We start from the raw sequence: 23,455 nt of genomic DNA, 5'->3' as shown, positions 1-23,455 counted from the left end.
TACCACCTGGATTGCAAAATGTAGCAACCTAGTCACCCACTTGGTTGATAGCGCTAGTTACACTTTGCAATGTCTCTCCGTATCAGAACTATCATTATATATGATGGAAGACCACAGCAAAGCGATTTTTAAAATTCATAAGCTGAGACATCGAAATCGATACGATGTTAAGTCGCAGGAATCGCCTGACGCCACGGCAATAGTGATTGTGCTTAATCACTTTTCTTGTCCATACAAATAACGATAACGATAATGTCTATCAAAACTTTTGAAAAACGAACGAGCCACCACACATGTAAAGCTCACTCGCCTGCAACAACCATTTATTATGTGGTCACTAGTTTATTCTTAATTTTATCGTTTTATCGCTTAGATTACAACTTTAACCATAATACCATAGCTTATCCTAACGAAAATGAGTCAAAGCGATTTTTCAACTTGTGCATCCTAACTAAGAATCAAAATCAAGGATTTCAACTCCATAACGAAACTTGGACTCTCTCTCTACTACGAATGACAAATTTGAAACATTTTAGCTCAAATCACTAACCTACGCTAATCCATCGATCCATATATTATATCCGTTATTAACGGCGACTACCGATCCGCTACAATATCGAAATCAAGTCCTTTTACCGAGAGAGTAGGACTCCCTCTCTCTCGCTATAATATTATGGACCGTTTATTAAGAAATTAGAAATAAGTTAGTGTCCTCAAATAACATTGTTTATTAACAAATCACTAACCTTAATACACTGCGCTTCGCAAATCACACTCTTCGCTAATCCATCGGTTCGTATCAGCGATCTCCAAAGTTCATAAACCGGCACCGCCACCGGATCACGATAAGGCGGCCTATTTCGACGCACGAGACGATTACGATACGAGTACGATCCGGTTAGAGACACGTACGTGATATTCAGGAGGATGTTTGTAAGGTTTTGTTGTCGTTCGGTTTGGAAGGGTAGCTTTTTCAGAAAATATTTATATGCTTGGTAAATAGAGGAAGATAGTCCGTATATTATAGGTAGAAATAAGCCATCTTGTGGACAATGAAGGCATCTAACAATGACGTCATTGATTATGTTCTTAGACCAAATCAGAGTCAGTGCTTATTCAATAAAGAATTCAATTCAATAAAGTGCTATTTAGGTTTCAGCTTTATATAATTTCCTTAGGCTCAGTTTTTTAATTCGTAGTTAAAAGAACTTGTAACGAAATTGCTAACAGCCATATTTAGCGCGTTCAAATTATAGCCATTGGACTTTTTTAATTTTCTTTTGTCTGTAAAAGAAAATCGACTCGGACCTTGTCTAAGTAGATGGTGTTTGAGATTAATTAAAAATATCAGACGAGCACGATTTAACGGAATCGAAATAAACAACTCTCAGCTCATAAACTTAAGAACTTGCCTGATATTTATAACTGTAGACTTCTCTCACCTTCACCTTGGAACTTTGATCTTTATGTCTATACAAATAAGAGCAGCCCACCGTCCAAGGAAACATCGTAAAAAATAATAGGCGTGCTTCGGGGATTCTCATCGGAGGGAAATCCGATGCCTCCGAATATTTTGCCTTCACAGATTTTTACGAGGATCGTTCCAGTAGATGTGTTATCTGTTTGGCATTCGTGAACTTCAGCTTTATGATTTGTTAATGATGAATTTCAAACTGATCCGAGATACAACTTGAGTACGTTCGTTTTAGCCAAGTAACGTCCAGTGCTGGACAAAGGCCTCTCCAAAATATTTCCAAAACGACCGATCCTGCACTGCCCGCATCCACCTATGGTGTATCCTATACAACTAAGGTGGTTTTATTCAGGTACTTACTTAGTTTGATATCACTACGACGTTAATATATTCAGGAATGCGGTTTCATGTATGTATCGTAACTGTTTTTGCGGAAACGATTAAATGTGGTTGCTAGACATGGGCCAGATAAATTACATACAACGCTACAAACTTTGGTGTGTGTGGTTATTTAATACCTATTGCATATACCTAGTATTACTTACATAATCACATTATAGCTATTAACGCTTCACACGTTTACATGTATAAAATTAGAAGCAACAATAAGTAGCCTTCAATAGAGTTTCAGTGTCAAACTGCTGATTCGAAGGTTGCTACTTCAATCCCTGTCAACTGCTGTACTATTGTGATGAACTCTCATCTCATCTAGCACATTTTCCTACGTTTATACGTTCATAAATCAATAATTTCTTTATGTTTAATTAAATTAGTGCTTACTTGCAAATCGTCATAAGTAATCGCTCTTAATAAGCAGACATACTGTCACATATTTTTGCAGACGAACATTTGGCAAGTGCTGAGAAGAAGCGCCATCACTAGCTCGGGCCAAGTGAACCTTTTTGCAGAACTTTCAACCCAGCACTGTATTTGTTTTCTCTACCCGTAAACCGGCTGGAACTATCCCCGACTATATTTCAACCCCGAACGAAAGGCTCCTGCGCCGACAGCGACTAATCCCTCCAAGCACCTTCTAATATTTCAATTTAAAAGTCAACAGGTACCGGTGAAAAGTGGAGAGTCATAAATTGTGCAGAGCGACGATTTTTCAAAGCGCAGCCGGTTTTAGATAACGGGGTCTGAGGTTGGCTTAGTGATGGGCAGAGCTTCTGTTGTAACAATTAAAATGGAGATAGAAAACACTTGAACTGCGTACAATACAAATTAGTCTCATATAAAGATACAAACAAACTTGTACTTTTCCAAGTATAAAAGCAATAACGTATTAAAAACTCTTTGCCAGAAGCGACGTGCAAATTGAAAGCTGTTCGCTGAAAATTGTAACCCACACTGAAAACTATAAAAATTGTACGTGGGTTCATTTTGTATGAGCTCAGGGATGTAATGCACACTATCACTTTAGGCCGTGTCGTGGCACTTATTCCATTTTCCTCATACCTACGCATTTCATATGCCGCTGCGCAAAGTGGCTTCCGAGGAAGCGCGGCACAAAAGACTCTGGTGGCCTGATTGTCTGAACTGGGACGCAGTCTACGCAGACCATGTACTAAAACCTGTTTTATTCTTTCAATTAATTTGTGGAAGCAGATGACAGATGCTGATGCTCAGCTGTTTATCATGAACAACAACTTAACAGACAAATAAATTGATATTTCGCCTGAACCGCAGAATAATGTAGTAAATAATATTAGTACCTTTCTCTTGCAGTGGACGTCATTGGGCTGAAACGAACGCACAAACGAACTGGAGCTGAACCGCTAAACCAATTTTAGTGATAAATTGTACAGTGATAACTTGAAGATAATAATGAAATAGGTGCAAACTATTTGTAATTAATATTAAATAGATATGCCTTGACTAAACCACTGAACTCACTATGGTAAATTTTGTACAGATATGGCAAAGAACCTTGAAAATACACAATTAATAATAAGGTATTTCAAATAGGCGGTGAAAGTCTGTACAGGGAATTTGTTCACACTACACGAAATTAATATTTAGCCTACTAACGCTACGTTAACATACATATTTGTGGCTTACACCTGAATTAGAAACTCCTTGCTGTCGTGGCTCATAAAATTAATCTGACACGCTAATTACGTCTCACAGGATTAGTGATAATAGTTATTAGTTATAGTTTGTAATGATGAAGGACGTTATCGATTTTAGTTCGCATAAACTACTCCTAAAAAGAGATTAGGCTAGGCCGATTAATGTAAAGTTTAGCCCTATTTAGTAGAATTAGGGTATCGTTAGGCAAACCTACCTTGATGTCTTTTAGTTTGCTTAAAGGTACTTTAAAAGGTCCTCTAGAACCATTATGAGTTGAAATGTTTGCTATTACATACTTGTCAATTTTGGACACATTAAAACAGTTGGTTGTACGGAGTTAGGGAAAAAAACTATTTTCTGTAAATCAAAATATGTAGTGTCTTAATACGGTGTTACATAAAACACAATATTATATTTTGTATAATCAAAATCAAAATCAAAAACATTAATTCAGTTTAGACCACAAGTGGCACTTATGAACGTCAAAATGTAAATAATAAAAAAAGAAAAGGTAGCCCTTATGGGACACTTTACATGTCTTCTTATCTTTTGGGCCCTACTAGCGCTTCGAAACAAACATTATGACAAGTGCTGAGAAGAAACGCCGGAACAAACTCTGTAAATAACTGTCGACTACATTATTAACTCGTAGTTTATCCAATGTAGTATGCTCCAGTTCTAATAACATTAGTTGATACTTAAAACCATATTACTAAGAACGCACAAAATTGAATTCGATCACAGTCGTAGACTCTGTCTTGCGATTGGTTCAAACAAATGCAACCGATAATCTCTATACATTTCATCATCATCACCATCATCATCATCATCATCTCAGCCATAGAACGTCCACTGCTGAACGGCATGTTGGCCGGTTAGTAGCTGCCTGCGTCCAGCGCCTTCCTGATACCTTTATGATGTCGTCGGTTCACCTTGTGGATGGCTCTATGCATTTATATTTTGTTTTAAGTTTCGTTCTAAACACGGGTCATAGATCACTTTAGATTTATATATGAATAAAGAGCAAAACTTTTATATAGGGTGGTTAAAAAGTTTGAATACAAATATAGTTTTCCCGCTCAGTGAAATCAGGGCACTATCCGAGCATCTTTCATGGCTCGCTTTCCGTAATGACACTTTTGTCTGCTAGGCGAAAAGTATTTAATGAAAATGGTGAATGGAAATTATTTTGTAGTACGAATCTGATGTTCCAATTTTCTTCCTGACATTTCGTATTTGTACGGAACATTTATGTATAAATTATGTAGGGGGTTATACGAGGTTTCGATTAACAGGTGGGGCATACGCATACCTGCTTAAGTTGTAGTATTGTAGTTTCAATTGTTTTTAAACCTATAATAAATATGAAATATAATATTTCATGTGCTTTTTTTTTCGACAGAAGAATGAAAGTAAATACATACTAAATCCCTCTTTTAGTTCGTACATTGTAGAATGAAACCCTATTATTATGGCCATTGGCGGATAATAGAATAAGAAATATAAGCTTTCAGTCAAGGGCGAGGGATATTATGAACAGGATAATGAATTACTTTCCGTACGAGTACAATAAGTTATAGGGACAGTAGTGTCACTTCTTTTTGGTGGACAAATTAGATAAAATAATGTTATTTATTAAGAAATCCACTTCAAAATCTAAAACTCATTATAATTTTGCTCTTCAAGTACCTAAAGGCGAATCGAGACACAATAGAAATTAATTGTAACCGCGGTCTCATGCGACCGCTTAGGGTTCTACGAGCATAAAGGTAAAATTGCAAGATTCACAAATGATCTATCCACATAGATTATTATTTTACTACGATAAAGTACAATCCTGTTGATACTTACAATTTATTTTTGTGACACAGAAGTGACAACAGATATAATCGTAAAAAAGGTACAGAAACTAATATTAATATTATCTTTTCTAGAACATCTTGTTTGTTGAAAAACAGCATTTATTACGACCACTAAAAGGCATTGCAGCGTGAAAATGGACCAAAACGCGATCGACTTAAATTAATCCCACCAATTATGTTGATAGAATACAATAAGTACTTATCCTTAAATGCCTGAATGGGCCTTCTTGAATGCTCTGTACTGTGAATGGGTAATATAAATGTGAGGGCACAGTATGGGCCTGATCAATAGCCGGGCTTGAATCAAATTGAAACCGAGCTATTGCTGGCCCACATCATTTTTAAAATAAAGGTCCAATAAAAGGACCTTTTCACTAAGCAGGTTGACGAAATACCTCAATTTATTACAACGATAAAAGAAAACAACGTCGCAAATAAGATAAAAGCTATACACCCATTAAAAGACAAACTGACATGTCTGTGATTTCAAAATGTTACCACGTTTTTTGTGTCAAGTATGTCCATTTACATCTAGGAGTTATTAATCCGTTTCAAAGCCAGTCGACTCTATTTTTTGCTAGCATTAACATCGACTTTAATCCATCCACGTTTTTACAAAAACTAAGTCCGTTTTACACTGTCCACACACAGATAGCGAATTAACTTATTCTATACAATCACTTAGCAAACTCGCGGCGAGAAGAGCTTATTTTAAAGCAAAAATAGTGCTACAAACACTGAAGTGAACAACTGGAATTTTTACTACATTGTTCTTTTCTGCCAACATTTTTCACCGTTAATTAGAGACATACGTGCACGCTTTGACGGGATTTGAACAAAGTTCTTTAGTGCAGTAAAAAACTAAAATGGACAACACGATTAGCTTTATTCGTGCTTTTAGTTTAACTTTGTTCTGTTGTGCAGATGTTTCTGAAAGTTTAAGGACATGTTTTTTTAGCAAAGTATTTTTTTCTCTCGCAGGGTTTGATTTTCTAAGAAAGCTGTTTGGAGGCTAAAATGCTGTCTAGGCATTTCTAAATATCTACCTTTCCCAGCAACAATTTTCAAGATTTAAAATTATCTTTAGTTAAGTTATCTAAAAGCAAAATGTGCCTACAGAAGTTTATAAGTCTGAAATCAGGATTGTAGTCTTACCCCACATGATACTGCACCCCAGCCCTATAAGTAGGTAAGAGGGCGATAAGGCGCTAAGAAGGGACCGGATTTTATAGAAAATCAATAGAGAAGTGAAATAAGGTTTTTTTTCGTTTAATAAAACATGGACGTTTAGATAAATATTTAGTACTTAATTAGTACTCCAACGTTAATCTATTAATTACCCTTAATAACCGCATAAATAAACTTTAACCTTACTTAATTATCAACTTAGCGTGCCAAGAACCAGATTAAACCAGTTTTAAGATTAATCAAAGTCAAGATAGTTCGATTTCGTGGCGATAAGGTGACGAGGCTAACTCCTTGCGACAGTTTCGTGATCGATGGCAAATACAATTAAGCACCTATTGCTAGGGTCCCCGTGATTCAATTTGGCTCAATATTGACTTGGCTGGAGTTGTTTAAGCCATTTAATTCGAGATTTATAATGTAGTATTAGGCATTTGATTTTTGTCACCTTATTGCTCTCTTTATATTTTAACTGATTTACTTATAGGTAGCTACTCTAACTTATAAATCATGCTTATGAAAACTGTCCATAGAATAAGAATAGAATTGAATAAACTTAATCATTTCGTTAGTCCCTAAATCAGTCACAAAATAACAGAAAGTATGCAATGTATGAATGTTACTTGTCATGCTAATGGTACTATTGGAACAGATCTTTGGCTGAGTGAGCTTATCGAAGCTAACTATTCTATCACGTTCAGCGTTTCATGACAGCAGCGTACATCATACATGCATGCACATTGCACATCCATGTCAACCACGGCTTATGCGTCTGAATTCGACATAAGTAGGTCAATCCTTCAACTACTCAAAATCAAAGACAAGGCTATTTCACATTCTGTATAACATTTACGGGACTACTCCCACCTCTCGTTCCTACCGCTGCTACTCCTATGTAGCCAGGATCTACAGCTTGACCGCCATAAAAAAACCCAACCAATGAAGGTCAAGTTTGTCTGTGTAATATTTGCAATATTATACCTACAATGTTCGTTCGTTTCAGCCAAATAATATCCACTGCTGGACAAAGGCCTCCCCCAAGATTTTCCATAACGACCAGTTTTGCGCTGCCCGCATCCAGGATCTTCCAGCGATCTTCACCAGATCGTCGGTCCACCTAGTAGGAGGCCAGCCCACGCTACGGTCCGGCTCGTATCTACCTACAATGTATCTACGAAATATAATACATAAACTATCGCCTTACTTACTACTAATAATCTAGCTGAAAAATATTTTCCATTTGCTCTTTCTTCTAAACGACTTATTTTGTGTATTTTTGTTTTTGTTGTGTCAATAGGTTACCAAATCATAAGGTTTTGAGTCTGTGTAATACCATAATGTAGTTAACCCATAAAGCAATATTGGCTGCAGATATTAGGTCACCTCCTCTGGGCCTGTCCGTTGATGTATTATTGGATACGGAAGGAATTTAAGTAACAATCTGATAAGTAAGTATAAATACAATTCATACTATTAGTTTATATGACAATAGTCTATCTACAAAGGTAAAAAGTACATTTTATTTAGATATTTTCACAAAGAATCGTTAATTTAGTGAATGAAAAGTTTCGTGATTCAGAAGAAAACCAAATTTATGAAAAACAATAGGATTATTATTATCAATTTTTAGTAGTAGGTGTTCATTGTTTTCAATGCTTCTCTAATTCTATAGTTATCTTAAAATAGGTAAATATTAATAAAACTTAACTGGTACATACAATTAGACCGACTAATGTCCCATATGGGTCAAACTAAACGAAATAGTAGAGCCAATCGGTGGCTCTTAGCTCGTTTTGTTTAATGTGCGTCTAGAAACTTACTGTAGTGCTAACCTAAGCGCCTAGACTTCAGGCATACGAGCTAAGTCAACAGCCAGTAGATAGACTAGTGTTAATATCAACACAAGTCGGTATAGATAATGTTAGTACTTGTTCTGTACGTTCAAACGTGTTTAGTTAAATTTACAACTCAAGGATCTCTATACCGCTGGCAGTAGTGGTTTAACGCTTTGGTGGTAACTGAATTTTGAAGTTTATTTAGCTGAAATAACGTTTAATACTCATGAACTATTTTTCTACATACTGGTTTAAGCTTCAATTTGTGAAGAAATATAACTTTTGTGTCAATCACTCATGTTTTAGCCCCGGTTTCCACATTCCACCAAGGCGGAACGGGTTACCTACACCATATCGAATTACAAATGATCGAAAATCAAAATATCTAACACGTTTCATCGAACGATCAGAATATCGAACGATCAAAATGTCGAATGCTCAAAATATTGAACGATCAAAATATCGAATGATTAAAATATCGAAAGTCGATCTTACGTTGCATAGTATAATAGAAAGATGGAGGTAAGGGTATTTATTTGACTATGGTACCCAAAAGTGGGAAATAAAAAAATGTGTTTAAGAATTTATGTTTTATTTACATTAATCGTATCAAATTTAATTAAAACCTCTATATTGATTTTTCGATATTTTGATCGTTCGATATTTTGATCGTTCGATATTCTGAGCGTTCGATGAAACGTGTTCGATATTTTGATTTTCGACCATTTTGTAATTCGATATGGTGTAGGTAACCCATTTTAACTGTTTATATTGATTTTAGCTGGCTAGTAGTTTGATCTTACAGCGTCATTATTTGTTGTGTTAAAAAACAAGAGATTGTATAAAATACCGACAAAAGTGTCTCTGACTCATGTCTAGACAAGCTTGGGGACATGTTTGTCTGGAATCCACACATTATCTGTGCAAAGGTTTTATATTCCGTCGCCTGTTCAACATGTCTGCTCTTAACTTGACTAGACTTTGTCAGGTTTATTGATTGTACGAACAAGAGGTAGATAGGTATTAGGTACTTGACAAATTTCTTCTTGACTTGGCTCACTTTTAGCTTGGTTCACAGGCCAAGTCACCGGTTTGAATTTTTAAATATTTGTTCTTCCGGCAACTGGGGCTACGTTCAATGTTTTAGTAATAAATTAAATACCAAATCAACAAAAATCTACTCTAGAATCATAGGCTGAGTAGCACCACCTAACTTTGACCGTAACTATAACGATAACCGGTGTTTTTTGTAACCGGAGTTTGACAGATATTTGACGTTTGTTAAAATTATAGTAAGATGGTGCAACACAGAATTAAAGTGGGCCCAGTTGCAGGAAAAAAAAATCAATCCTGTGACTTGGCCCGTGGACCAAGTTAAAAGTGGGCCAAGTCGCTGGAAGACTGCTATAATTATTGTTATTCTATATTTTGCTTGGAACCATAAGCACCTGAGGTAGGGTGATTGCTATAGTAATTGGCCTGTACATAGTTATTGGCCACCTTGGCTAAAATAAAAACAAACAAGCATATGTACGTTATTAAGAGTGGAAAAGTGACACAAATACTTTCTCTGAGCAATACGCTGTCCAATGTAGTATGTCAGAGTAAGAACAGATGGCACTCTAAACAGCAGAAGCTTTCTTTCGACAACGAGTCGTCCGAGTAGCCGCATGCTTGTCAAAATTTTAAGGTAAATATTTAGGAATATTGTTCATAATTTAATTGTTTTTGCTTGTTATAGTAATTTTACTGTTTTTTTGTAAAGAGATAAATGGTAGCTTATGTAGATAGATTAAGTTACTTTGTTTTGGAATAAAATAACTTTAAAATTAGACCGGCCAATAACTATACCACGTTTCAATTTATTTCAGTTATTGGCCATGGGTGGCCAATAATTAAATTTTACTTTTATTGTATTTTTATTCAAGATTAAGTTAATTTAACCCTTAAATATTTGCTATTAAAATACTAACGTCCTAACCTATTAGGATCAGTAATTAGCCGGGGGGGCAATTACTGACACTTATGCACGGCCAATAACTATTTTTATTGATTTACTTTACCTAGATTGTTACAAGATGCCGTAGGTAACACAGTATACTATGGTATAAGTAGTTGGAACAGAAACACTTAATCAGTTTAAAAAAATAAAACAAATAATACCTGAAATGCAAAACAATGATTTTTTTTTATTCTCTATCGTTTGTGGGACTATTTATTATAAGCAAAATGGATTGGAAGCGGAAGTTACAGATGAACCTGAACCTGTAAGTCGGGAGAAAGAATCAACATTGAGTGAAATAGGAGAACTTCAAACTAGAGATAAAGAAAGAGAGACAAAAGACCCTAAAACTGGGACCCAAGAAGATGAGATAGGTACTTGTAGACGAACGAGAACGACGAGATGAACCGTTACCGTAACCAGAATATCAGAGGATTCTGGAAGAAAAAGCTAAAGAAAAAGAAATCCTCGAGAAAGAAAAAAGGTAACGGAAAATTGAAAGAGAACATAAAAGAGAGGACAGAAAACTGAAAGCTGAAGAAAAGAAAACTGCTAAAATAAAAAAAGTAAGAATAATGTATCTGTATCTAATCAAATCTGTAATATTTGCAAAAAGCTTATAAAAAATAGACTTTTAGTATGCTCTGAATGTCACCGTGTCTTTCATAAATCTTGTGCAACAGCATATTCCTGAAGAAGGAGACAGTTATCTTTGTCACAATTGTTACAATGTTACTGAATGTACTGACGATGATGAGATAGATGAAGAAATCGATAAGAGTGATACTGATGACGAATCCTTAGCTAATCTTAAGGAAAGACAAAATGAGTTAGGATTACAAAGCGTGAAGTTTCAGTGATTTTTGTGGGTTTTTTTCGGTGGCTAATAACTGTAGCCAATTACTGTGATTTTGGGGCCAATAGCTAAATTTAATGTGATCTCTGATATTTTTAAAATTATTATTGTAATTCTTATCGTATAACACCCAATAGGTACTAGCTTAAATAGCAGCAATATTGTTTTCTCATAATAAAATATAAAAAGTAAACAAAAGTTGAGTTTTTGTTACATTTTACACAAGTTAACTTACACAACGCTCTTAAAGGGCCAATAACTGTAGCAATCACCCTACGCATAGTAGCTTCGTAGTCAAATATGCTACGAAAATTCGTAGCTGTTTAAAGTGACTAAGTGACCATGACGTAGTTCCTAATGACGAGTATTGTCGACTATTTTATCTTTGACAGAATATAATCTGATGAATGAATGAATTCTGATTACCCGGAAAAAGATACATATTTTTTAAGTCTTTACATTTAGTCAAATTTTTATATAGGTCACCGAGTAAATCAACTCGCTCCGCATACCTAGCATTCATAAGTATCATTTTGTACATAGGAACACACACTAGTTACTTAAGTAAGTACATGTAACGATGTCTCGAGCAGATTTAAGTTTTAGCAACTTCTAACTAGTTTGTCATACAAGTTTGTTTAGCTCGTACTAAAAGGACTTACGTAGTCCTATTTGCAAATAAGTTCAGACTGTTTGCAACAATTTATTAACTTTCTACACTTTGCTAATTTGACACCACTGAGATAGCATCGCTGTTACTTGTATTATTTCCTTTTGACAAAGTTTTCTATTTAAAGATTTAGACCCGTATCAGAAAAATTTTATGGCAATGACATTAATATACAATGAACGTTAGGTTTTATTGGCTATTTTTTATCAAGATTAAAGGTGACGTCATTATTGTGTTTCTGAAACCCTCACGAATGCCGAGCCAAAAACGAGAATAATACCCACTTCTGTCAACAAAACATAGCAATACCACTAATTGATATGTCAGTGATCTCATTCGGAACAACTGAACATCGCTCCGAAAGAACGCGCATCGAAAACCAGACATGAAAGTTGACCTTGATACATCCCAGGCGGCCATTACCATGAATCATTACAAGCTATCGTCGAACAAAATGTGCACTCGATAAATCAAGCAACATAACAATTGCCTCAGCTCTAGTAAAATGCCAAAAAAACTTCCGACCTTGGTTACTGAATTCTCTAGATAAAAGATTTGCGACTCTGTGTGCCGATCGGGACGCGGGAATGTTGAAATCAGTGGTAGAATATACTTGCTTGCCGAATATTTGTTAGGTTTTGACTTGTTGCGATAACACAAAGAGCCAATATTCAGCATTTTTCACCATTGTAGAGACGCGACTCGTGAAAAATTCTATGCGTCATTTAAAAAGTTTCAGCTACCATATGGATTATCTTGCCTAGCACTTGCTGCAGCGATATTAAAACAAGCAACTGCAACTAGCTTTATCATACGGTTCACCAATTACTAGGCCATATCGTTATTTTCAAAAATCACATTCTGACATCATCATCATCATTTCAGCCACAGGACGTCCACTGCTGAACATAAGCCGGTTGGTAGCGGCCTGCATCCAGCGCCTTCCTGCTACCTTTCTAACATCAAACAAAAATTAAATGTAACGAGAGACTCATTATTACGAGCACCAAAAAGTTTATCTTGGGAATATTCGATATAAAAACAACATTGAAATACAACTGCTACACAAATTGCGGTAGTTAAGTAATTCCCGAACTTCCCAGACTCCCCGCAGATCAAATAAAGATACGAATGTTACCTTAATCGAATCTTTACTAAAGCAAAACGAAAGTGTTGTTATATCTTTATTAGTCCACCTAGTGTTGTCTACGAATTCTATTATCTATTATGGAGCCAGACTTGTAGGCGCTAGGATTATGTGGCTTATTGAGACATTTTGCTGGAATATATGGAGCGAAATGAATTTGTTTATGTACACGGTTATTTGTACAGAGACCGTGATAATAAATAATGGCTGACACTTATATCATTTACATAAGTTAGATACTTGCCTTACGTTATTTTTATTTCAGTTGACTGTGACATGTATGGTACTTTCGTATTTTCGTAGAAATAGATTCATCAAAATGTACTAAGGCAGGCTTATACGTATTTGTCTCACTGATATCAACATTATTTTGATAGATTCTTTTGAAGCGATATAAAAAGTTCGGTATCAGGACAAAAATATTCCAGAACAATACAGGTAGAACGCTAAATTATTTGTTAAAACTACATTGTAATATTAATTATAGACTGAACAATAGAAGACTGTAAAGGCTTACACAATGGAGTGCTATAACAGCGCTAATTGCAGCTTTCATGTGACCTAAACACGCAACTCGGTTTCAGTTTAAAGCGTTTTCATGACGAAATAACCATGAATCGGCCATTGAACTAAGTACTATTCGCTGGGTGCGAAGTACTAGGTGGGGGTAACATAATCTATCGCAGCGCTCATGGTGGTCAAAAGTAGAAATAATGTAAGCTCTGTCATCAGATGTATCTGTCAATGGCAAAGCGATTCTACATAATACATTTTAATATCATTAATTAATCGCATGAAAAGGGTCCTACTGGGAACTTAAATAAAAGAGTGGACTGTATTTCGATAGGGCTGGTTTAATAGCCGTTTACAATTTGGAAATAACTAGACTATACAACGTGGTAGTACAAAAATTAGTCACAGTAGTTGTTGTGCACAGATGTTTGCCTTATGATGAGAGCGTGAATTATTGAACTCTGCCCTTGTTTTGTTCTTAATTCTTCTACATCTCGGACTTGTCCAGCCAATATCAACAACTTTCCTTTAAATACGGTTTGTGGTTGGAATTTGATATTGTAACACTCACAAACCCGGTCTTCAAAACAATACTCATTTCGATCTGAAAACGATATTTAATTTATTACTAGCGATACAGGAACATTTAAATATATTTACTGTAATATAATGAAACCGTTAAAGTAGCTTTTTCTTTTTGTTTTACTGTAAAACTACAACTATAAATGAAGTAAACAAACCCTGACACAATCAAAATTAAACACACTTTTCGGACTTACCTCATTTGATTTGAATGACCAAAATGATTTCAAAACCTTTTTTCCACCCAAATCGTGGTATCACAACAATTTATTAGTCGAAAATATTTGTTATTTTTTCATTTCGATATTTTTTCACAAATAAACGACCTAAATGTCAATGTGACAGAGCCCACAAAGTTATGGACGCTAGTTGGCGCTGTAATCGTGCACAGAGCCAATAATGTTTTATCAATAATATTGATATTATCATCACTACATAGTATAAAACAAATAAAAGTCGTTTTCCGCTGTCTGTCCATCAATAATTAATCTTTAAAAATAAATAAACAAATCAACGAATTTTGATGAATGTTTTTTTTTTATAGATAGTGATTCAAGAGGAAGGTTTTTAAGTATACCTACATAGCACCTGTGCGAAGCCGGGGCGGGTCGCGTTAGTTTATAAATGATTTTAGATATTTTTCCTTATTTTTCGATGCCCGGAGATAAATTGTCGAGAGCAGCTGTCCTTTTTAATATCTTTTTGGTTCGCTAGAAAAGGTAGGTTACAAAAGAGTTAACTTTATCAAAAGATTGTATCTGCCCCGACATTCTTTGAATACTTTGAGAGATCGTGGCTTCAGAACTTAAAGTTGATCAAACCGTATCTAAGTTAAGATTTTCAAAGATACAATAACTGAAACAAACGAAGATCGGACAGGAATAAAAAATAATGAATAATCATGATGCTGGCTGGAATTAAAATGGTAAAATGTACCAGATAAAAAAGTGTATCATTATTATCACAAAGAACAAACGAAGAAAAACAAATGAATAGTCGGGAATTCGAACTTAAAATTATTGATGCTAACTGACAGATGACGTAGCGTCTCTGTCGATTTTTCGTTTTAAAACAAAAAAGCATCAAAGGCCAATGGATATAAACGTTACAAAGACAATCACCATCGCATGTCGTTGCGACGGGCGACGCGTTTTGCGACTAATTGCATCAACAACAGCAGGGCAGGACTGTCGAATGAACGACATAGCAGTTATTGTACCGACTGTGTTGCAACTACGTGGTGTTGAGTTAGAACTGAAGTTTATTTTGCTAACGTGCTTGGAAAAAAGGACTTGAAAAGGCTGATATAATTATTTGGTGCGGATGAACTATCAATGGTGACACCAAGAGAAAAATCTATTAAAAATACATTATGTATAGAACTAGAACTATCAAAATAAAGTTAGATGTGCACATGTCAGACGGCATAGGTACTTACAAACGTCAAAACTTATAACATAATACCTAGTATTTTTTTATCACAAGGTATTCTAAGAGATGCTCAAAGCTATCAAGTCATGTTTTTGATCATGAAGCCTGTCTATTGGTCCATATATTCTCACAAGTTTAAATAAATAATATGCATAAAATATTAAATAATTAAGCTTGAGTTTGAATAAGTTTGGAGCGAGACGTAAAACCTACGTTACCTAAGCCGTTTCAAAATACGAGCGAATGCAAGAAAAACTTTTAAGTTATTTAAGAAGTTTCTATCTACGAGTATTCGATTTGACAGCCATCGCTATAACTACGCATTGCTACGAATACAAGTGCGGTTCCGTTGCCAGCAGATCCTACCTCAAAATAACACCCTCTCTTTCTGCGTTTTATTTGAAGTTACCACTTTTCGGTAGATCGACGTGGCGTTAAGAACACAAGCCCAAAACTTTTCTGCTGACAGTTAATCCATATTCACAATTTAAAAAACGGCCAAGTGAGAGCCTGACTCGCGCACTAAGGGTCCCGTACGACAACTTTGTTAGTATACTTTGTGGCAACAGAAATACATCATCTGTGAAAATTTCAACTGTCTAGATAGACAGTGAGGTCTTACACCCCCCTATCACCCGTATTCACAAACGATGCATGCTTAAGCAACGCTATGCGAAGACGAACGCACAGCGTTTAATAGAACTCTGTAATGGTTCGTGTGTGTCACTCCACCTCTCAAGTATTGTCTATGAATAGGTATGTTTTTGGGACCATGTGCGTCCATGCGGACTTTGAAACCTCATAGAAATGTTTGTGAATACAGAGGCAACAGGGTCCCGTTTTTTACCCTTTAGGTACGGAATCCTAAATATAAAAACTGTAACATGAGCGTCAACCCCGCCCGGCACGCTGCCAAACGCCAAAACTTAATTACCATAAAGTTTCACTTTCAGCCGCAGAGCAAACAAGATTGCAAGCGATTCGCTCGCATCAAGTAATTGGCTAAATACTATTTAGGTAGGTACATTTCTTTCGGTCAAATAGCTTGGATATAAGGAAAAAGTCAAAAAACCACGAGATCAAAAGATATTTTTCTGAAGGCTTGATAAGGAAAATGGTGTGATTTATCCATTTTCTTTATTATTCAATATTGATGGACAGTGATAGGTTACCAACCCTTTTTTATTTATCTATATTTTTATTATAATTATTTTCATAGGATACATAAGTGGTCCTCACAGGAGCTTCGTTTCTAAGAAATATTATGTAAAGCATTTACAAAATTACATAAATCGCACCTTTAAAGTTAAACCGTTACTAAACGAAATTTTCGCAAAAATGAGTTATCAACGCCATCTTACTAAAGGACACGTAAACTACAAGATAAAATAGACCACTTCTTCAAAATTGCCTTCTAACGCCATCTAGCGTTAAAGCATAACGTTACTAAGCCAAACTTTGAACGGCTGGCTAAATACAATAATGGGTCTATGCAAGTAAGAACGTGTTTGTTGCGGAGTGATGACGAAAGTTTAAATTCATAGTGTGATTATTTGGATAGTAACGGCCGTTCGTCACAAAAAAGGTAAGTTGTTTAGTTTTTTTAATGAGTAAAGTGTGACTATAAGTTTAAACACAGTTTTCGTTTAAAAAAAATACACAATTCATTATAAAATTTCTTTGGTAAACGGTAACAGTTGGTATAGTCACAGTTTGCCTTTATTTTTTTAGGTACTTATCTAATAATATTTATCACTAAAGGGTGCCTATTTCGTTAATTACAGTTTTTCAATAAGCAATGAGTAAATTTTATGATAGGTATGCCTAGTTACAATAGTGAAACATTTTTTTTAGTCTATAATAAAATATAGATTAAAAGCATTTATTTGCTCCAGGTGATGTCGTATTTACGGAACCCGCGTTTGGCTCGCATTATGGAAGCTGTGGACGCTGAAAAAGATTCCTCATGTTTCGAAGAACCCAAGCAAACATCTATTATGGACGAACTTAATATAATTTTAACTATAATTTTACACAAGATGCAAATCCGATACGTCATTCCGATCCGCGGCTTGCGCCAGTTCTCGTTCGCGAAGGAGAACGGCGTGAGGCTTTTGTCAACTGCCTCAACATCACGATGCATTCCGCACTCATTGGTAAGGAAATAATCCCTGAGACTGCACACTTCACGGTTGTGGAGGTTCTTGGCATTTAAAAAGCTTCGACCTCCCCACTTCCGTGGAATATACAGTCTCATTACAGATGAGCGCGGATGTAACATGCGATTTTGTGTGAGCTGCTGACGTACCTTCCTATCCAGGGCGTTAAGCTCAGTCAGTCAGAGTCCATCTTAGTATGCCGAAGGAGTATATTAGTAGAGGCATCACCCAACCGTTGAAAGCTCTTGCTTTGTTGCCGCCAGACAAAAGGCTATTAAGAACTTTTGTCAGTCGGCTACAAAAGCGTTCTTTCACCGATTTTTTTATGTCTTCTACCGATATACCTAACGATTCTGACATACCAAGATACTTATAGGTCTCAGTTTCGGACAGAGATTTGAGTGTCATTGTCTCAGAAAGTTGTAAATTCGGAGAATTCACAACTTTTCCCGGTCTAAATGTAAGACCGCACACTTGTCTACACCAATCTCCATCCTGATGGCGTTGCTAAATACCTGTGTGGTTTTTAGCAACTTCACCAAGTCTTGTCGTTTTGTTGCGAACAACTTGAGATCATCCATGTAGAGCAGGTGACTAATGACCTCACCCCCTCTTCGTAGCTGATAACTAAGCCCTGAATCCTTTAACAGAGTGCGAAGAGGATTCAGTGCTAGGCAGAACCACAAGGGACTCAAACTGTCACCCTGGAAATGCCTCGCTCAATCCTTATGAAGTTCAATGGATCAGGAGACCTCTCACCACCACCTGGCTGCCGAAGGACTGTAGTCCACTGCCCCATGCATGAGCATGAGCGTAAAAAGGATCTCATTGCATCTACCTATACAACTCTAAGATCCTCTCCCGCCATGATTGAGGCACCGAATCATAGGCCTTCTTATAGTCAATCCAGGCAGCAGAGAGAGCTTTCCTGCTCCGCCGAACTTGTTGGCTAATGGTTATGTCTATGAGGAGGAGCTCTTTAGTACCACGAGACTCAACCTTACATCCATTCTGAGCAGTGGCCACAAAATATTGTTCATTATTTTTATTATTAAGTGATTTAAGGTAGGTATGTGAACAACCTTTCGAGGGTAGGGAAATAATGCTGAGATTGTTACTTGAGTTTAATACATTTTTTATGTATTTTTTGTAATTGCTAGGTGTGTTTTTTTCTTATTCGTTATCAGTTATACTTCCTATGATTTAAAGGTACAAAATGTCTTAAGACTGATTAATAAATAACTAGGCTAAATGCTTGTATGGATATCTTTAATTTGTAATAAAATATTGTTGATTTCGAATGTTTGTTATTTTTTAAATATTGTAACATAATCACAAATACCTACTCTATGATATAAAATTTAAATGTATAATAATATCACCATTATCATTGAAATTTAAATAGTTTTCAATATAGTAACATTATTTGGACTGCAATTTGAATAGTAATTTATTTAAAAATGAAAAAATAGTAAATGGTAAAGTGTTACTATAATTATATAAATCAAAATAAATAATACTATACATAAAATATTTTATTTTTGTAAATCACATAACATAGCGTTAGCACATATCTATCATATAACTCATTAAGAAGCCTTAAAATACTATTTCCTTTGACTGTATTGAAAAAAAACATTGACTTTTTTCTTATTTTGGCTCTCCTGCAAAATTTCATAATTTCGTTTAGTAACGGTTTAAATTTAAAGGTGCGAAATGTATCTTTGTTTCAGGTAAAGCACATATTTCTTCTTCTGATAAACGCTCCTGACGCCCAGAGGTAAACGTTACATATTGTATTTTAAATAAATTGCTACAGAAAAGTTAATTTTCAATCCGGCTGAAGTATCTAGGTATAGGGGAGACCGAGGAGAGTTATAACAGAGGAGAGTTGTGACATTGTCGATTTTTGGAAACCTATTAACTATTAGCAAATAGGCTAGATGAAAAAATTTAAATTATTTGTCCGTCAGACAGATAATTAGAAAATATAAGACTCATATTTTTTATTTTCTTTCATAATTAAATAATAACAGTGCTACATCGAGTTAAAATGGCGCGTAGATTTTTTACTCAAAAGTGACGTCACGCGACATTTTAACTCAATATAATACAGTAATTATTCGATTATGAAAAAAAAATATTTGTCCAAAATTTTTTTATTATCTGTCTGACGGACTAAATAGAATTTCGATTTCATTACCCAGTCATCATCTCTATTTGCAACAGCGCGCAATTGTTAGTTTGAGACTTGAACTAAAAACACACTGTTATGAGCTCGCTAGTAGTTAATAAGTTCCGAAAAAATTGACAATGTCACAAACTCTCCTCTGTTATAACTCACCTCTGTCTCCCCTACTAAAAGCTTTTTAATTTGTAGATACCGATTTCTATAAATACAAACAAACACTGTACAAATACATTTAAAATCCTTTCAAATATTTCGACACAATATTTTATCTGGATTGTTTTACCGTGAAGAGTTTATTTATTCAGTATTCTATAAAATCCAACATGCAAAATACTTCAATCTAGTGACGCTACACTTAATTAAAAAAAATCGTAAATATTTTTGAATAACATTACAAAAGGTACGAATAATGAAATTTAAGTAAGTACCTAACTGTGATGAACGAACGTTAATATAGGGTGTTGACATTAAGAGAGAATTCGAACTTCCATTACAAATATTTTTTCTTCATTTGAAAATACATATTATCTGTAATCAAGCCAGCCGTAGACCTATGTTTTAGATTGTTACTATTTTTCAAATCATTATTAAACATACTCGAATTATAAAAACATCACAAAAATAGAACTACATAGCCAATAACCAAAGAAAAAGAGTTACAAAACCTGCAAAAATACTCATCAAAAGATCACGATCAAAGACTACCAAAGCGCTAGAAGATACCCACTAATCCAATCTATGAAGACATCGAGTGAGTTGATCTGTACCTCTAGCACGAAAAACTTTCGTCTTCAAATCATTCGCGTATTCAACCTTCCCACTACAAAATTGAGAGTGAAACAAAATTCGATAACCAGCCTTCGTCAACGATAACTTGACGATCTCGAGCGTCAAAATTAGTTTCGTGCTACCATTTTTCATACTAAGTTCACTTAACGTCACGTTCACTATTTGATCTCAATACGAAAAGAAAAGTCACATGGTTCGTGCTATTTATTTAACTGTCGTTTACGGCCACGAGGTGCTGTTTAAATTTCCATACTTAATCCCACTGAAAACCAGTGTCGTGGCACTTGGCAATAAAATGTCAACTGCCAAGATGATACTGAGTGAGTGGGTGACCTCATTGGCAACATTTTTTTTCCTCTTTTCTCTTCATTGTTTCTGTACTTTTTTTTAGTTGTCAAATAAATAATTTTTCTTTCTTTTCTTTCTTAATCTTTCAAAGGCGATTTGAATACGCAAACGATTAAGACGAAAGTTTTTCATGCTAGAGGTACGGATATCAGATCACGGTAACGAGTGTTGCGCACGCACTTCCGAACGTTCCAACGATTTTTGGGATGAGATGAGAACTTCGGCAATTTCCTTAATAGAGTAATTTGATACTGAGGGCTTTCCGGGATCTAAGATTTTATCAAAGGTACTTTTAAATTGAGGTAATTATTTTCTCTGTTGCTTTGTTTTGCGCCCTTGTATGAGAGTATTTTTGCGGCCATGAATAAAATAATGTCACACGTTCCACATTCGCCACGTGGAAAAGTATTAACTTTTCCACGTGGCGAATGTGGAACTTTTATTCGTCGTATACCTACCTTTCAATACCTTTATTCGTCACCATGACACAAATGTATCGGCTCGCTAGAGAAATGACTGTATAGCTTTGTATTCACCTCGGATACCCTTTTCACTGGTATTTAATTATGTAGGTATAAACATAAAAATACCAAATTACTAGAAACCCTATATAAAATTAGAAGTATAATTTTAATACAAACAGAATGAAACAAACTTCAATTTCCGACACTTCTATTTCAGTCTTACCTTGAGCCGATCACTTCATTGATTCAGCATTACCAACTCAATTAGTGATCTTACACAACTCTTACTGCAATTGGCATAAAAGTCAAAATAGGAAAATAGGTTTCATAACTAATGTGGTCAAGATGTTCGCACTTGCTCCAGTGAGCACGTTGGAATGCAATGTTAGCTTGTGTTTATGAAATTTCCATCCTGTGCAGTTCATAATAAGCACCAAATTAGAAAGCTCTCGTGAACGTATTTACATTACTGATTTGTATTTTTTACAAGAAACAAAAACGATCAAACAAAAAACGCGCTTCAAAGTACAATCAATCAAGCCACACTGAGAAAAGCATAAATTAACTTAATCATAAAACAATTTTAAAACTTACTTGCTACTTACTTAATACTTATAAAGTCGACTACCAAGTTAGGTCATTAATATTAATAAGATTTGATGGAGCAACAAGAGATTTCGGCAAAACCTAAAGTAGACTAACCAAAGTCTTCAGAAACGAACTTTAAACCAGACTTTTAACTTTTTACCAGAGATTTCTGTTAAAATACTTACCTGTGAAGTGAGATAAACGAATGCGAGTTACCTAGAATCTTGATTCACTATCTGACGTAGTGACGTTGCATACCACAAAGCAAAAGCGCGAGTTGGTTTAGAAAAGAGCGGTAAAGTGGTGGTTACCGTGCGGTTTTCAGCCTTACGCTTACCGCAAAAGGCCGTATCCACCGAGCACTCACCCGGGCGGCCCTCCCGCGTAAACACAGGGTAACAATGGCCAGATGATGGACAACTAAAATAGAACGTAACGTAAACAATTGCGGACAAAGCGATGCGAGTCGGTGCGATCACAGCGCAGGGAGATGCAGTAGGATAAGTGACATTTTCAGAACTTTGGTTAAATATTGACTTATAGGTGCTGAATTTGCTCCACATCGGCACGTTTCAGGCCAGGTATACTCTTTTGGGTAAATGCAAAATATGCGGTTATACTAGCCTCTTACCATTAAGCTCCACTTTTGCGTTTTGAGTAAGTACTTTATAATTGAATAGTTAATGAATTGCCGAATTATAATGCTATCTTTAGGCACAGTGCTTATAAATTATGTAATGTAGTAAAATAATAAGCGCAGTCTAGATTTAAAAAAAAGTCACGATTTTCACTTCCAGAAATCTTACACTATGTAAAACTTATATCTACCTGATGTAATAATAGCGTGTATGTTTGCCTATATTAATTGGCACGCTTATCACTTACTGCATTTATTTATACTGTGGTGATATTAACCACGATGAGTTTCAGATCGCATCGTCATGTGTTGCACAAACGGACCTACCCACCGGCAGATTATGTTTACTCATTATTTTTATACAGTTTATTGATACAGGGCCAGTCTCGGGAAAAGTGAGCTCATCTTCGTGAAACGACCACGAAATCGTGTTCTTTTAGTACCTACCTTATTTCAGGAGAAATAATATTCATCTTTTCTTCTAAAACTGCCAGAAGGATGTTGGAATTATTATAAACAAACTTTATATTCCATATAATATTACTCAATGTGCATAGCTTACTCCAAATTATACACAGTTAAATCACAAGTAGGTAAGTCAGAATTGGGATTCTGGCGTGAAATGAAATGTCACGAGAATTCCAATCCC

At 35.4% G+C, this 23,455-nt stretch overlaps 1 long non-coding RNA gene across 1 annotated transcript in view; it reads left to right on the top strand.

The window, feature by feature from the left end:
* LOC135074673 (uncharacterized) overlaps window positions 1-23,455 on the top strand; it is a 127,164-nt gene that overhangs the window by 72,902 nt on the left and 30,807 nt on the right. The window lies entirely within an intron of this gene.

The sequence above is a fragment of the Ostrinia nubilalis genome, chromosome 9 (assembly GCF_963855985.1).
Source record: "Ostrinia nubilalis chromosome 9, ilOstNubi1.1, whole genome shotgun sequence".
NCBI lineage: Eukaryota > Metazoa > Arthropoda > Insecta > Lepidoptera > Crambidae > Ostrinia > Ostrinia nubilalis.
This window is presented reverse-complemented; position numbering and strand designations above follow the sequence as displayed.